Source organism: Aptenodytes forsteri, unplaced genomic scaffold, assembly GCF_000699145.1.
Source record: "Aptenodytes forsteri isolate BGI_AS27 unplaced genomic scaffold, ASM69914v1 Scaffold53, whole genome shotgun sequence".
Lineage (NCBI taxonomy): Eukaryota > Metazoa > Chordata > Aves > Sphenisciformes > Spheniscidae > Aptenodytes > Aptenodytes forsteri.
In genome coordinates, this window is record NW_008795909.1 from 9,769,302 (window position 1) to 9,779,545 (window position 10,244).

Consider the following 10,244-nt stretch of genomic DNA (forward strand, 5'->3'; position numbering starts at 1 on the left):
GCACTGTGGGTTTCTTGTGATAAGGCTGAATGATTGTTGGACAGCACAGACATGCTGTAGAGAACTCTGTCGTGTTTAATTTTAGGCTGGCAAACTGTTGAAGGTTAGGTTTTTGTTTCTCTGAATCCAGTCTCTTTTTGTAGTCTTTGCTATGGATCCTAGGGGAAAAGGCATAATTGTAACGATCTCGCTTACAAAGAACAGATAGGCCATTGTTAAAGTTATCTTCTGATCAACAAGGGCAGCAAGCTGGGTCCCAGTGAGGTATTAGTTCAATTGATGCAATTCTGCTGCTGGGACCGTTCCTGATCTGCACTGGTATAAGACACAGCAGAAAATATTCTCTTCCGCTTGCACTAGTTTTAAGGCTATTTTAGAGCATCGTTTTTTGCTCTGAACAGCCTCCAGTTTTTATTTATTTTGAGCTAAACTCATCTGGCCTAATTTCCATGTACGTCCTCGATGCTTTGTGTTTCCTATTGGTTGTGTTTCTGCAGCTGCCCAATTAGTATCTTATTCTTTGGAGGTGTCAAACTTTCACTGTTTGACACAGAGGCTGAGGTAGAATTTAGGCGGTTTTAATACATCCCAAATGTTTTCTCTCTCCTTTTCAGTTCTTGAAGCACCTTTTCCAAAAGCCTTCTTGACTGCTAGCTCAGATTTCATGTCTCTCTGGACTTCATATAACTTAACAGGATATTTCGCTCCAGGGGTCCCTCATCTACATCCTGGAACAACATAACCCCTGCTGATGACGTGAGTTTTGGAGAAAACCCCGTCAGGGCAGGGGTAGGACGGCAGTCAAACGCCTGCAGCGTTCAGTTGAATACACTCTGTGAAATATGCAGAGCTGTTGCAGCAAACACCTGGACGTTCAGCCCTCTTAGTGTGCACCTTGACTTCTGTAATCTAAAACCCTTCCCATAAAAATCTTCTCGTTCATGTAGTTGATTTAAATTCCTGCTACAGGGAATGGGACTGAAAAGCAGGACTAGACAGAGGATACTGGCATATGGAAAACAATTGTCAGTGAAACTCTCAGAGATAAACAGTGCTTTATAATATAATTTTAGTGAAGCATAGGAATTTGTTTCTAAGGTAAACTTATAAATATTCATTTTATCAAGGTATTTATGGTTTGAGGTTGTTGGGGTTTTTTTAATAGATTGTTTGCACGTCACTCTGGAAATAATGCCAAAAGCTACAGAAGCGCTAGTTGTGCTAATTATAATTATTAAGCTCAATAATGTCAATAAAAAGTTGTTTTGTTGCTAGAATCATTTGGCATATATTTCACTGCCTCTGACATTTTTATGTTTCAGTAGCTACGTACCAATGGCCAGCAGTATGTGAATCAATAGATAAGGCGTTTATGGTTTTAATTTACCGAAACATTTATTCAGTGCTTTTCCCTAGCATCAAGCTGCTGCACAGAAAAAAATATGCCAAAGTAAACATGCAAACAGTTCTAAAAAAAATACAATAAAATCCATCCACCATGTTCCCAGAGCAATGAATGAGCATATGTTTTATACACTCAAATTATTTAAATGATACCATCGCTTGCAGAGAAGGCTCATTATGCTCTCTGGGAAACCACTCCAAGTTTTGAGCTACAGAGCAACTCTTCCAGGGACAGATGTGTCCCATTTCCCAATACATACCCCGCCACTTGCACACGGAGAAGGAGATGGTTAGTGCGTGTGATTTCCCAGTGACACACGCCAGCACCTCCGCTTGTCTGAGTGAGGCGCTGTATCTGATGTCGAAAACAGAAAAGAAATTGCTGTGATTGCCCTCACCCCCTTTATTTTTTGGTTTCTCACCCAAAGAAGAGCTCCTCTGGGCTCCTCTCCACGGGGGGGCTGTGGTCAGATGGGGACGTGGATGTGGTCGTGGACGTGGATGTGGCCGCGGTGCAGCTCGGCTCAGCTCCCGGCTTTCACCGTCTCTTGTTTGCACTGCCATGGAAACCTGCACTCCCGTTGCCTGGCGGCATCTGACCCGCACGCGTGGCAGGGATGCATCGCTCCCTTCTGGTGTTAGGTCTGGCTCCCCTGCAGCTGGGACAAGTGCCCCTACCCCGATGGAGCGGGGCTGAGCCAGGTGGGTCCTCCTGGAGCCCGGCCGCCACGGGAGGCTTCACAGAATCACCTGCCTGGCTGCAATGCAGGCACATCGGTCGGTCTCCTGAGCGGGCAGCTTGCTGCAGTTCAAACCAGATGACAGGATGGAAAAGGAAGAAAACTTTCGTGGTGTAAGAGGTCTCCCTGGCTTGCTGCGTTCTTTATTCATTATTTCAGTCCACATGGCCTGGGAATCGGGTATTTAACCCCATCTCTGCAAGCAAAGCAGTGGGTTGAGGAAATGGGAGCTGGAGCCCCCCAGTGTGGAAATGACTGTAACTTTTAGTCACTGTGTGACTTTTATAGTCTCTGCCTTCGTCCTTCTATTTGTAAAGTCTGAACAGTCACAGTTTGGAGGCTATGTGTGGTGTGGGTGAATGAACTGTTATTTACTGGAGGTTCCCCAAGTCAATACTGCTAGTGAATCCCAAATATCATGTTCCATAATACCATATAATACTGAAGATGGTTTGATAAAATATCAGTTGAAAAAAGTAATACATTTAAAGGGAGGAAAAGATCCTTAAATCCCCATATTTTCTCTTTCCTGTTTCTGAGAAGACCAAATCAGTTCCAAATAGATTGTGTTCTTCTCTAGGCTCTTTAGACTCTGTATTAATACAATTTCAGCTTTCTGAAATAGCAGTTTCTTTCATTTACCAATAGGTTTCCAGCTTTCTCCATCTGAATAACTCATGCAATAAATAGCATGATTTCTGTGAGTGCAAACTCCCATTTGATTGTTATAGTTCTTTTCTGTAATTGCTGATTATCAAAAGACTGGATTCAGCAACAGAAGGAAAATGCTTATACAGAAAGAAATTTCTCTTTATTCTGCACATGAATGCTTTGATTTTTAGCAGTGATGCAGAAAACCATAGTGCTATCTTTAGTATGTTTTGGGAAATTTCCCAAATGTATTGGGGAATATGTATAAAAAATGAGACTATAGAATAATTTCCATTACCAAAAAAATAATTCAGGAATAAATTGTACTTAAGATGCATTTTTCTAAAGGCATAACATCAAATCGTCTTTGTTCAGAAATACCAGTTTATTACAGAATTGTGAATTTGCCGCTGTGGTAACATCACAGAAATAGATAACAGAAAACTAAGACCTTTGAACAGCTATGGCTCTGTCTGGCATAATCTCTATATCAATGAATGATACATTTATATATCCATTGCTCCGTTCCGTGCTATCCTTGCTAAACACTTATTTCCCCAAACTGGAACGGAGGTTATTTAAAAACAGAGATGTATTCTGTGAATTCTTGGAAATGTGCAAGCTCTTCATAGCTTTGGTTCATTGTTTGTGTCCCACACATGCCATAAGCCACTTAGGCTTTGCATTTCCTTGAGGGCAAACAAGTTTTTGAGGCCAGAAGGACATCTGGGGTCTATTCTTAGCCACCATTAACTTGGTTAATGAATGGAATAAATAGCATGTGCAACATCATGGGAAAATCTGCCTGGTGGGGTAGGCTGTGTGGCTGACCAGTGCTGCAGCTCGTTAGGGGATTCTGGGTCGTGTAATGTTGCTTCAGGGCACCATGTTTTTGGGGCTTATTCAATGTCCGGACAGTGCTTCCTGGGTGCACAGCCGAGAAAGGCAGCTTTCACGGTAAGAATGGCAGGTTGCTGCTTGCGTTTCCAACAGGATGTCTGCAGATTCAGGGGCTTGTAGGGGGTGGTTTTGTTAGGACATGGGCTTGGGATTTCAGGATATCATTATTTCTTTGCTCTCTTACTTTCTTTTTTGAAGGGGTTGTTTGTCTTCTCTGCTCCTTGGTCACCCAGTTTGTGATGTGAAGGGGTTGCTTGTCTTCTCCATTCAGTCACCCCATTTGTGATGTGGGGATGCTGATCCCTACCACAGAGGTGTTGCAAGGGTTAATTAGCGTTGGCAAAACATTTTGAAATGGCTGATTGAGAAACACTGCCAGAGATGAAAGCTGAATAAGTATCTAGATAAATAAATATTCCTTTGTAGTCTTATCATTACGGGAAACTCCCTGTGTACCCAGGATGCTGCACAGGTCACTGAGCAGTCATCTCCCCATTGCCTGGAGTCTTCCCAAGGGGACTCATTTACTTAAGTATTTCACTTTAGTTTCTGCGATGTGAGCCACAATACGTACCACACAAAGAGAAAAGCCTGGAAGTTAACCAGCAAACACCATGGAAATACCAAATGGGTTGGCAGGTTTTTCTTGCTCTGGAACTCTTGTTCCTGTGTTTCCCGGTGAATTGTGCGGCTGCAGAACTCGGAGCATCCCAGGAGGGAGAAGGGGAAGTCAGAGCCTATTCCCAGGGTTAGACACGAGGAAGGAGGAGGGATCCTCAAGCGAGTGTCCACAAGACACTGCCTACAAGAGCTCTGCTGAAGGCAGTGCAGCCAGCTCTCTGCTTCAGTATGTTCTCTGTTGAGCTGTCAGGAGAAGTTTTTCTGCTGGTGGGTCTCCTTAGGACACTGTTCTCCTGCCTTTCTCCTGCCTGGGGGGAAGCAGCTTCAGGATGGTTATGGAGATCCCATGAGGAATATATGGCTGCTCACACACTTCTTGCAAGGTCTGTGCATGCTGCTGAGCTCTGTAGAGAGGCTGAAAGGGGGAGAAACAGTGACCATGTGGTTCTCCTCCATTTGTACTTTATTCACAGCACAAATCCTTGCATCAGCACCACAGCTCAATGAAAGATGCCAAAAGAAACAGTGCTGGAGACCATATCCACCCCATCTGATCCCAGCATGTCTCTCTTTCCCTGCAGGTCTTCTCCCTTCCCAGCACCAGACCGTCGTGAAGGCCAGGCTGAACGGCCACATGCATTGACTGCTGCATGTGCACAGCAAACCCAGGGCCTCTTGACAGCAACAGGGATGTCTCCTGTCTCCTTAGGTTATAGGGCACAAGGAAGTGATGGCCTGACAGAAAAAGAGTTACTCTGACTTCGGGTGGAGCCATCCCAAACAGGGGCGAGCAGCTGGCGCAGAAGGTAAGCAGGAGACCTCTTGTGAACAGCAAAGCTGTGATACCCAAGTGCCATGGCCCCATGGGGTCTAACCACTGGCACTGCTGTTTACCCCTTGCTCCGTCCAGCTGAAGCTTACTTCCAGGAAAGATTTCATCTCAATGCAAAATTTTCCAGCTGGAAAAATGTCCCCCGTTACCTTTGCATGGCCAGAGCCAGCCACGAGATGGCAGCAACCTTGTATTGCCAGGGCTGGGGATTTGGCTCAGTGACCCACATTTCCCATTCTTGCTTCTCCATGCTCCTTTTACCTTATAGATGAGGTCTTCAGGCTTGACGAGCACCGAGAAACCCTGGCCCATCCTCTGGCTTGAAGGAGAAGTGTCCCCAGAGGGGGGCTCTGCAAGAAGACCTGTGAGCTCAACTCTCACCTTTGCAAACAGGCTGATGGAGCAGGACTCACTCTTTGTGTCCTACCACTGATCCCCAGCCCCCAGTATGTTCCTGGGCTGTCTCATCCAAAACGAATTTCTGGTATTCTTTCAACTGATCTGATTTCACTCTAGTGGATGAAAGTTGCTAAAATCTCTGAAGGGCCACATGGAAATGGCAAGACAGCCCCCATCATCTGTTCTTTTACTGTGGACGCATGAGTGCTGTGTAATGACTTGGACAAAAAGCAGCAAGTGCTCAGTGATTTGTATTTCACACTCATTCCTGCTGAGAATGCAGACTCCTTCCTGTTGAGAAGAAGAGAAAATGTTCTGCAATCTTCATCTTGGGACCCTTGCCAGATCTGGGCCAGTTTCTTTTGCAATGAAAATCTTATTCTAGTGTGTGCTGCGGTGGCAAGGAGTGTTTCTTGCAGTGACTGTCAGCAGTGCTCTCCTCAGACAACTGCACACAGATAAGCCCTGTGCTTTGCTCTAGCTCCTGAGCTAACACAGCCAACGCCATGAAGAGTCGGCTGATTCGGGCTCCCTGACTTCTGGATCAGTCAATGTGGGGCCTGCTTGTTGATCAGCCGAGTGGTGGTGGTGTAGCAGAGCCTGATGCAAATGCAGCGGAAGATGGTAGAATCACAGAATAATACCATTTGGGAGGGACCGCTGGAGGTCTCTAGTCCAACCTCCTGCTCAAAGCAGGGCTAACTTCGAAGTCATATCAGGCTGCTCAAGGCCTTGCCCAGCTGTTTTGAAAACCTCTAAGGATGGAGATTTCACAAACTCTCCAGACGATGGAGGGTGAGATCTGGGAGGTTGAGCTTGGGCTCAGTGGGGTGGCCCCACTGGTTTGCTCTGGTAAGGGTATAAATAAATGATATGGTTGCAATTTCAAGGCCAGTTCTGAATAGCCAGCTAGACCTGATCCCAAACTGAAAACTGTAACTAGTTCCAGACTTCCCTCAGAGCTCAGTACTTTTGGGACCTAGGAGTTTGCATTTGACCCATTGTAAAGAGAGCCACAAAGCTGCAGCCAAGGAGACTTTCCTAACCAGGGCTATAAATCCAGGCTATTTGCAGGGACAAATGACCCAGGAACCTGAGGTTGCAACTTCATGATTTTGCATTAAGCTCTTAAGGCACAGTTCCAGCCTTTTTCCTGGCCCTTGCTTTGTGGCAAAACTACAGCTGCTGTGACTGCATGGGAACTGATCCAGCTGAAAAATACCCTGCCTGAGGAAAAGATCCTTTTTATTATGATCACCGTGATGACTTGAGGAAGAGGGACACACGGGCTGGGGGAAGGTGGAATTGCCCCTTTCAGTGACAGCCTGTGCTTTGATCGTCTTAGGGAGATAATGAAACTGCAGCTTTGTGGTGGTAAAACAGGCTGATCGTGCAAGCCCTGCACACAAATTTCCTTCAACAGGGGTGTATGGAGCAGACCAGAAAGGATTCATAAGTAAAGTTATGGGTCATGCTGATTTCTAAGAGCTGCAAAAGGAAGCACATGCTTCATGGCTCCAAACTCTTTCTGCTCATGTGGAACGGATTAAAGGTAAAAACAACCCTGTTATTCACTTTGCTCCTGAGCTGTTTCAGTCCTGTCTATCTTATTCTCCAGAGACGCTTGTACAGGAACTATTATCTGTGATCCAAAACTGTGGCTCATATCCCCAGGGTAGCTCATGGGATCCACTTCCCCTTGCCAGAGAATGAGGCATCACTGGGTACCAGCTGCAACGGTTCAGGGATGTTTGGTGCCAGGCTGGCTGTTTTCTTGCAGGATCTGCCTATTTGCATCTTTATTTTAAGTATGGAGTACTGGGGCACAGGGAAGCAAAGGGACTCCGCTGATGCTGTGCAGTGGGTCTTTGGTGGACAAGCTGCAAATCCACGTCTTATACCTGTTTAGCTGGAATCACGGACAGCACAAACATACTCCTCACGCAACGACAGATTTATTACTTGGAAATGCTAGAAAGTTTCCACATCCCGTTCCTATTCCTTTGCCTGCACCTGTGTGAATGCCCGCTGTTCTCCCCACCAGGATGTCAGCAGATCCTGTAGTTTGTTTTCCACTGAAATGTCTCTTCTTAGGTAAATATTACATCTGGGGTTGCTTTGCCAGTGGCTTTCCTACCTGGAGTTTGTACAACAGGTCAACGCCCTGCTCAGAGATAAGAGGAATACTTGCTGTGAGTGCTGTTTGCTGCTGTGATATGCCACCCTGCTCTTCCCTCATGAGCTTCTCCTTTAAAGGTTTTTGAATGCTGCTTGAGTCGTGGAGGTTTTAGCAAAGTGAGGGAAATTTAAGACAAGCCATCTAGTGCTTGGACAGAGCAGAAGGACTTGTTTATTGCAACAGCCATGACTTGTAAATTATTCATCTGTGTGTAATTGAAACACGCAGATCCTCAAAGGTCTTGTTACAAAGGGTGAGGTGAAGGATCAGCGAGCTTCGAGCAAAACAGGAAGGTTAACAGGTCCTGGGGAACCCTTCTCCATCCACCTGCACCTGCTCTGCAATAATGCCTGTTTGCAGAAGAAAATTGAGTTGCCGATAAGTGAAGCAATGCACAGATATGTGTCTGTATGGGGGAGAGAACATCTGTAAAATATCTCCCTGTGTCAGTTCTCCCTCCAGTGGGAAACACAGATTTGAAGCTGTTTGCAGTGAAACATACACACAGCCTGTGGGCACGTACCAAGTATCAATGCACAATAGGCTCTGGCCTCTGTGAAAAGGAGAAGTTTCCAAAGACCAAGAGAGATCAGAATAGCCGGCTAAGCAGAAAAGGAGCCAGTACACTTCTGCTCAGCAGTTCTGTCTCCAGACAAAACCAGACTTCAACTAATTCAGAAGAGCAGATGCTAGCTGGAACATTCATTGGAACAACTATCATCTTTTGTCTGTGCTTAAATCTGTATTCTAGCTCTCTTATAGTAGGTTTGGAGAGAGAAAGAGTTAACCCTTCAGCTGGCTTATTATTTTGTTAGGCACAGCATGTCCTTAGAAGAGAGCGTAAGGAAACATCTATGAATAGGTTTGGATCCTTTTTTTTCAGGAGCAATCAATTCTCTGTCTAATAATGCAGAATCATCATCACAACCAGCATTCTCAACCCTTCCTTCTCACGGTGTTGTTAGTAAAGTGATCTTGCTCAGCTTTCAGAGGCCTTGTAAGTAGTCCTGGGCACAGGGCCAGCTGCTGTTCTTCCCTGTATGTATTGTATTAAGAGGACACCTCTTCTTTAACCTGTGCTTATTTGTTCCCCTCAGCCTGTGTGACTTCTCATTAGACTTGATGTATGATCTATAGAAAGTGCAAAGAGCTCAGCTGACATCTGATATGCTTATAAATAGCCTGTCTGCCCTGCTATGGTTCTGTAGCTATCCCAACATGAGCAAACACTTGATGTATTGCGCTCTTCCTGGAACTGGGATGCTATCGAAGATTTTCCTCTAAAGCATCCAAATTTGGCCTCTGCTGGAAGCTGGGTACTTGACTGCAGGCACCACTGGTCTGTTCCAGATTGGCAGCTCCTCAATCTTGTCCTAGTCTCCGATTCCTCCCTAAGAGATGAGGCAAAGGCGTCGTTCAAGTAATGAGGCTCTTCCACTGTTCCCTGTCCTCCCTGCTCCAGTCCCCTGTCGCAGGCAGAGGCTCCCTCGACACAACTACAAGCCCCGGTCCTTTCCTACCGCTTTGCTCACACACCACCCCCAGGCTCCTGTTACTTCCTTCATTCCCCCATCCCCAGTTTACTCCCTCTCCATCAGGGCCAGATCCTGTTTTCTTGAGGGGCTCACCAAATCCATCACGAGTCTGGCAATCCTTGCTGAGATCTGTCCTGTGATGCTTTCCTGAGCACCAGCGCTCCCATCTAAATGCAACATGCTCTGGCTTCCAGTGGACCAAGAGCAGCAAAAACAGCAACCCCTGGTGCAAATTCCTCCCCGCTTCTTCGGTACGTATCCCTTAACCCCTTTTTCTTTTGCCGACCTCCTTGAGTGATAACTATTGTCATTTCTCACCCCGTACTTGCACTGAACGAGCCTCAAATTCTGGCTCAAATTTCTCCCAAAGAGATTGCCAGAGAGAGATGAATTTAGGCAGGAGATCTGTGGAAGCTTAGGGAGCTGATCGGGATATTTAAGATTATCCCTGACTCATTTTGTTGCAGATCTGATGCAAGAAATGAGTCAGATCCCTCCAACACAGTTTGACCTGATGGATGTGGCCGGCAGACAGCTGAGCGGCAGTGTGTGGAGCTCATGTTGTTTTGCAAATGGAATAAAGTTCACTTAACACAGTGCTCAGCTGCCTATACTTGCTGTTAACTCAAAGGCCTCTCACCTGAAAGCAACCTGCAGATCACTTACCCCATCACTGCTCGCAGGTGGAATTAGCTCCTGAGAGCCTTCGATGGTGGAGGAGGCGGGTATTTCTGAGAGGTGACCCTCTTTACCAAGATAGGGCAAAGGTCCCTTTCCTGTGAAGCTGAGTTCATCATGCTTGACATGCTCACAGTTCCCAGCCCCTTTTGGGCAGCCAGGACCCTGCCCAAAAAACTCTCTCCCTCCTCTGGGCTTTCTCTCTTAGCAATGCTGCCAATATTAGTCTTAATGTAATTTTGCTTTTTTTGCCTGCTTTCTTTTCCTAGGTGTGAATGCTGTCATTACTGAATGACACTTATTTC